Raw genomic sequence first — 6,970 nt, forward strand, 5'->3', positions numbered from 1 at the left:
ACCTGTATAATCTCTCTCTCTAGCCTTGAAATATACATTAATGCAACTTATTAAATGCGACGATGAATAGTCAACATTTTTTTCGCCTGTTAGTTCCGCTGATCCAAGCAGGATTTATTTGCAGATCTCACGTCCAGGAGCCATAATGCATGATTTTTTTTTTTCCTTAAATAAAATTGGTCAAATGTTGACAACCTTTGAGCCAATCTAACACTCAAGATTAGTGATGGGAAACTAATGAGAAAATATCAGATCGCCCAGCCTGAGGGCTGCCAATTAAATCTTCGCTGATTGAAAAATAAAAGCGGACTTGGGGTGTGAGCCCAGCTCAACTTCATCTATTAATTTAACATGTTGCCGGGTTTATGCCTTCTCTTCTCTAAACAGCTTCCCGTAATACAGCTTTCTCCTCTTCATCCCTCAACCTAAAAGCCAAATGTTATTTCTCAGAATATTTCAAGAGGTCCAAATCTGGATGATCATTTCTTACATGGTAAATATTAGGCCTTTAAGCAATATGATTTAACTAATTAGAAAATTTACATCATTAAGTCTCAGGGAGAGAAAAAAAAAGAGAAACAAATCTGCCAGTCATTTTAAAGGAGACAGGCACTATTGAAGTGTGAAGAAATCGGCTCTAATTCAAAAAGGCAATCGGGCAGAAAAAGCCCTCAACATTACCCTGCTAGTTATTAATCAGAAAGGGCTCTCTCCTCCCCACACCTCCTCCCCTCTAAACACTGAGTTTAAGTACGTTTTTTTTGCCAGTGGCCCATGTCATATTTATATTGAGGTTTTGTCTGCTAAAGGATTAAAATTTGAAAATGTTTCAATAAGAGGAAAACAGAATCCTCAAAGGGAAAAATATCCACAGAATCACCTCTCTTCCAGACAAGTAAACTTGTAATAAACAATTCTCACGCCCCTCTTATTTTTTTTTTTAATTCTTTCGTCTTTCTTCCCATTAAGTTCCTATTTTGAAACCTGCTTGGTGAGAACTAGATAAAGTCTTTGTGTTCTGCTCCCCTCCCCCTCCTTTCTTGCATCTCCTCCCTCCTCCAAAGCGAGAAACTTAGACTGAAAGCAGAAAAGTACAAATACATTAACAAAGCCCCACTCACTTGATAAAAAGGCCATGGTCCAGGCTTACATGTCAGGAATCTAAGGGAATGGGGCTCCGTTGGTGGGTCTACAGACAGAAGGTGATGAACTAGAAATTTCCCCCACCTATGTGTACTATTCAATATAGTGTGTGGTTAGAGAAAAAGGAAGGCAGGTGGGTGAGAATTATTTTAAAGTGTATTGTGGTGTTGTGTGGCTTTTTCTTTCTTCTCCTCTTTTCTATTCAGCTTAAAACAGCAGCCTCATTATATCTAGGTGCCCCTTCCCATCATACTCTTACTTGAGCCCTTGGTACACCACACACATCGCCTTTTCCCTAGTCTTCTCATTCCCAGCAAATTAACAGAAGAAGGAACTGCAAAAGGAACTTTGTGAGCAGTTCCATTTGGAAACCCAGGCCCTTCCTGGCATCTCTGAGGATTTGTTCTTAAACGGATATTGGCCTCAAAAAATGTAATAGCAAGGCTTAGATATTCAATTTCCCTTCATTATTATTTCTTTTTAAATTATAAAGAGGTCCCAAAGGCTCATTTTTCTGCCTTGTCCTATTCTTCTGTTATTATGTTCCCTCCTGGCCTCATTTTCTTCTCCTCTCTGCCTTACTTTCTGAAAGTTTCACTACCTTGCTTCCCATCAAGTCTTTGGGCCTTAGAATTCTCAAGCCTTTGGGCTTCTGCTGACCTTGAACAGCTCCCAGCATTAATTCAATGCCATATTCCTCGTTACCAGATTTCAACTTTGCAGGAGAGAGCAGTAGCAGACCTGGGCTATTAACACACCACAGTTAATTCTCTGCAGGAACTTTTACTAGGTGGGACTTGTGGAAGGAGAAAACGTCTGTAAACAGTGCATTCTCCTGAGGGTGGGGAATGATTTCTGATATAGAAGCCAGAACACATAAAATATGGCCAAACTGGTGAAAGAGCAAGTTCCGAGTTAGCATTTGGTTAAATAAGGAGAGGGAAGAGAACAGGGGGACCCTGGGAAGAGTTTAGAATGCTCCCCAAATGCAGCTCCTTTTCTGACCATTAAAGAGCAGATGTGAGTCGAACGTGCTCCCCTTTGAGAAAGATTAGAGTAAAATGGACACCTCTGTCACTTTCAGGAGGCAGGACACAGAGAGGTGAAAATACACAAGACAATGGCCTCTGGCGCTGGTGGGCTTCCTTGGCGGGCTCCCCACCTTTTGCCCCGTCCCTCTCAGAACCCTTCTTACCTTTGTTGCTTCAATTTGATATGAAACCACGGGATGTTCCTGGGCTAGGTTCCTCGAGAGGAAAAAGACCACGAGAATCAACCCGTCTCCTGCATCTACTCCGAAGTCAAGAAGCATTACAATAAAATTTACAGCGCCTTTAACAACTCTCAAGGTAAAGCATTAAAATTCGCTTTAATTGAGAAAATATTGATTTTTAAGTCTAGAAAAAGCGAAATCGTAATTTAGCTTCAAACTTTCAGGCGAGAATATAGTGTATTATGTCGCCGTATAATGGATCCACCCTTTCTGCCCATGCAACATCACATCTTTAATTGCTCTACTTTATGAAGTGATAAAGACAAAAGATAACACGACTTAGGCAAACGCTTTTTAAAAAAAGGACCTAGAGGAATTTCTTTTACCAGATATTTGTAGAAAGAATTATCTCCTTTTTTGAAGCAGAAAAAAAAAAGTGCCCAAAGGGGAGGAAAGAAATAAAAAAGAAAAGCCACAGACTAGTCTGAAAGCAACTCACATTAGCAAATCCGTTGATATGCTCTACCAAAGGAGGGATGAAGCCAACATTTAGAGAAAATGCATTCACGGACAGAATTGCATCCTCCTTTAAACGAAACAAACCTGGGTCTATTTTCTTACTTTACTCCTCCGTCCTTTTTTGGGGGGTGGGGGGGGCGCAGGGAGTCAGAGGGGGCAGAATCCATTGGTGGACAGGGAAGAGAAAGAAAATCAGGCTTTCTATGTTATTTCTGTATCGGTTTTTGGTATTATAGAGGAGTAAAGAAGTTTTTGTGTGATGGTTTTTCATTGATCAGTCACTCTGAGCTAATGTAATTATCCTCATCAATAGGAGGCTGCAGAGAGAATCATTATGTGGGTGACATTGATAAATGATCGCCCAGGAACGGCCCTCTCGCGGGCAACCCCCACGTCTGACCCTCCCACACACACAATGTAGTCATAGAAACACCTAGAGAACCTCGAGCCCCGCCGCGGAAGAGGCAGGAGAGGGAAGAAAAGCCTCGGGCGGCCGAGGTGGGGGTGGGGGCGAAAGGGGACGGCCAGCCCCAGATCCAAACCAGTTCCAACGACAAAAACAGCCAGCGGCGGGGGGCGAGGGGAGAGGGACGGTCTCCCCACCCGGCGGCCAACCCTCCCGCGCACAGTTGCTCACAACAAAGTGAAAATCCGCCCTCCAGACGGACCCATTCCTCCACACCTTTTCCCATGTGTGACCTCACTACCAACAACATCTGATGTTTGCCGAGACACACTTTCAAAGGGGTTTCTCCAAAGGAGTTAAATAATTAGGTCACAAAACTTGTAGGCATCTAATTCTCACGCGAGTTTACCCCGCTCCCCAAACACCAAACAAACAAACCAACAAAACCCATCTGAAAGAAAACAAAGGCAGCATCTGGGCGACACCCCCCTTCCTGCGTTCCCCCCAGTTATTTACTGGGTGACCCCGTCCTTTCTCTTCACCTCCTCACCCAGCGCCTCTGATTATGAGATAATGGATTTTGCGATTGTTCTTGTCAGGGAAAAAAAATCTCCACCGAACCCCACGTTTTCATCTTTCGACTGTTTTATTTAAGCCAATGGGAAGGTATCGAGAGCAGTAATTGATTCATAATGATCCATAAATCGATATCGGAAAGCGGGGGGATAGGGTAGAGGTGTACTAAGAGTAAGGGGGGTGGCGATGCTGTTTATTTTATTTCTAAAGCTTCAACTAAAGTAGCTTTGACACTGTTGGGGCTGGGGGGGAGGAGCTGTTGGGCTCTGCCGGATCATCCATCATCCCTGTCACCCAGAGTCTGCCCGGAGGAGCCGTAGACGCAATCTCCCTTCTGTCTCTACACCGAAACTATTAATATTAAAACCTCCCTTCAAACACTGCCCCGACGGTCTGCATTCTCATCACAATCTGACCGGCCTCCCCCATCAGACCAGCATTTCCCCCGCGCGGCACTTTCTCCCAGCCCGAGCCCCGACGGAGGGGGCCCGCCCCGGCGCGCGACGCCCTGAGTTGATGACTGCAACTGTAACTGGGACGGGCTCCCCGGTGCCCCCATAGTTTGCAATACGTTGGTCTAACTCTAACACACACGCCCAGGGAAGGCCAGGTGAGGGCCAGGGTAGCCCTCTGCACGCCCCTCTGCCGCGGCCCAAGCCTCTGTCCTGCCTTCTCTCAGGCTCCGGGACGCACGTCTGCACCAACCCCGCTGGGTGGGCGGCGGGGGCTGCGGCCGCGAAGCTGGGGCCACTCCGCGCATCCAGACACCCGGACACCGGACTTTCTAACTGAGTGGCAACTTGTAGCGGAGGTCCAGGCTCCTTATCAAATTGCTGGCCTGCTAGGCTAATGGAGAACTTGTGGAGGATCCCTGTCCAGTCCCTTTGAAGGAAGGTCCCTCCTTTGACAGCTGCTAGAGATATTAGCCACATTTCCCTTCCCAAATCTGCTCCGGGTTAACAGGCCCGCGGGGGCGGGAAGGGGTGAGGAGGCAGGAGGATCCTGGTGGACTCTAACGAGGGTGAGAGCTGGGGGGCGTGAGGGGTGCTGACCTAGGGGGTGGGAGAGAGGAGGGGTGGACGGAAGACACAGACTTCCCTGGTCTTTTCTCTCTTTTTCGTTTAAAATGTGGCTTCTTGCTCAATTCCCAACCCTTAACAGATGGCGACTGCAGTTCTCTCAGAATTTCTTAAAGAAAGGGAAACCTTTGGAATTTATTTCTGCTTTTGCTTTTTCATATAAATAAAAAAGTGTTTTTATATTACTCTTGTTTTGGAGAACATAAGCAATTTTATTCAGACTACAGTATTTCCTTTAACACTATATGGTTGTCAAAACACCATTCCCAGTTTCTTTGCTTTTGACAGCTGAGTCTTTCTTAAATATACCCAAATCGGAACTCTTTACACTAAATAGTAAACCCGAGATAGGAGCAAGTGCCTTCCGGGGTGGTGTAAAAAAATCATTATAAAAATTGGACAAATCTATCACTTCTCTGTGTTATCATGGGGTTGGGGCTGGGGGAGAGCAAGGTAATGCAAACAAATATTACAATTATCATTCATCTCCAAATATTTAAGAAGGTTAAAGTTAACATGATAGGACATGGGTTTGACGAATAAACTAAGCATGAGATGACTTTATTCCTTAAAACCAAGAGTTGAGAGCTCTGGTCTCTAAACTTCAATGAGATAACTTGATAATTGCATAAAACACATCCCAAACATGAGCCAATTACCAAGTAAACCCTTCAGAATTTACTGAGTGGAAAGAAAAAAAGGTTCTTTTTCCTACCTGATGTGAGAGTTGATTTATAATGGGGAATTTTCAGAGTTTACATAAAAGTATTTAAAGTAAAAATAGGCAAATATTTAAAATTTACAAAAAGACTTCATGTAAAATAGAATAGCAAAAATGAGAGGAAAGCTATCTCTCTTTCCCAAGTGGCACAGAATTTCTCTATTAAGTTAGTTTGTGTCAGAAGCATTATTTCTATGTTTAAACAGCAACACACCACTTAAACTGAAATGTATTTGTAAAAATTCTACCTAACTAAATATAATACAAAACAATAGAAGTTTATTTCCTTGTTCATTTATATAGAACCTCCATAAATGCTGTCTGAAATGGAAAGATGGAAGAGCCCCAAATAATAACTATGGATTTCTTCCAAGTTTAAGTTTGCAGAGATAATGAATAATTTCCTTAGCTGGTTGACATCACATATCTAGCTAAAGTTTATGATATTATTCTTTCTAAACAAAGATTCAAAATTTGAGTTAAAAAATTCCAGGATAGTACATTTATTTGAAAATTGAGGGGACATGCCTCACCCTTTTTGCACACTTTAGCAGACATTGTTTGTGCAGTATCAATAAGCTAACGGTATAGATTTCCAGGAATGTTGCATAAAATTTTGAAAATGGCATTATACCATCCATTTTGTTTTGTTTTGTTTTCAGAAAAAAATTTAAGTTTAGTTATCAAATCATCACACTAGCATCCCTGCACATGGATGTGTCTGAAATAAAAATACACCACAATATAATTTATAAAATATTAATGATTAAGTAATCTTTTAAAGTCAGAATTTCAAACTCCATAGAAGTTGTTTACTTATCTATGAACACCCATATGTAAATTTTCATTTACATATCCAACAATATTGTAGTAAGACAGGCAGAGGAAAAACACAGGCAGATAAATTACCTTTGAGCACAGACATTATTTCTTACGTTGTAAAATTAACCCTGAAAAGTCCTTTATTCTGGCGGAGGATGACCATGAAAAGCTTTATCTGAAAGTATATATTTTTTATCATCATGCGTCTAAAAAGGAGGTTGAGCATGTTCAAGGGGATCTTTCAACCTGACTCATCATGTACACAGTTTCGTACCTTTAGAAGTTTTCTGCTGGTGGAACTTAGAGGCCAAATAGACATTGAAAGGCCACAGATGATTACCTTAAAAATTATTGATAAGTTTAAAATAAACTCAACTGCTGGGGAGAAAAACTTACTTTTAACACTGTATAGAGTTGGCATTGTGCAGCCTTGTCCTAAAACCATTAAAAACGCAAAAGCCTAACAAAAAATCAAAAATGAAATATTTATT

At 42.2% G+C, this 6,970-nt stretch overlaps 1 protein-coding gene across 4 annotated transcripts in view; it reads right to left on the reverse strand.

Moving 5' to 3' along the window:
• Nucleotides 1-6,950: 6,950 nt before the first annotated feature.
• MEIS2 (Meis homeobox 2) overlaps nt 6,951-6,970 on the reverse strand; it is a 209,144-nt gene continuing 209,124 nt past the window's right edge. For all 4 annotated transcript variants that reach the window (XM_054451274.2, XM_054451272.2, XM_054451273.2 and 1 more), the window contains one exon: nt 6,951-6,970. This exon is cut by the window's right edge and continues 1,409 nt beyond it. The gene's annotated coding sequence lies outside the window, so the exon portion shown is untranslated.

The sequence above is a fragment of the Pongo pygmaeus genome, chromosome 16 (genome assembly GCF_028885625.2).
Source record: "Pongo pygmaeus isolate AG05252 chromosome 16, NHGRI_mPonPyg2-v2.0_pri, whole genome shotgun sequence".
NCBI lineage: Eukaryota > Metazoa > Chordata > Mammalia > Primates > Hominidae > Pongo > Pongo pygmaeus.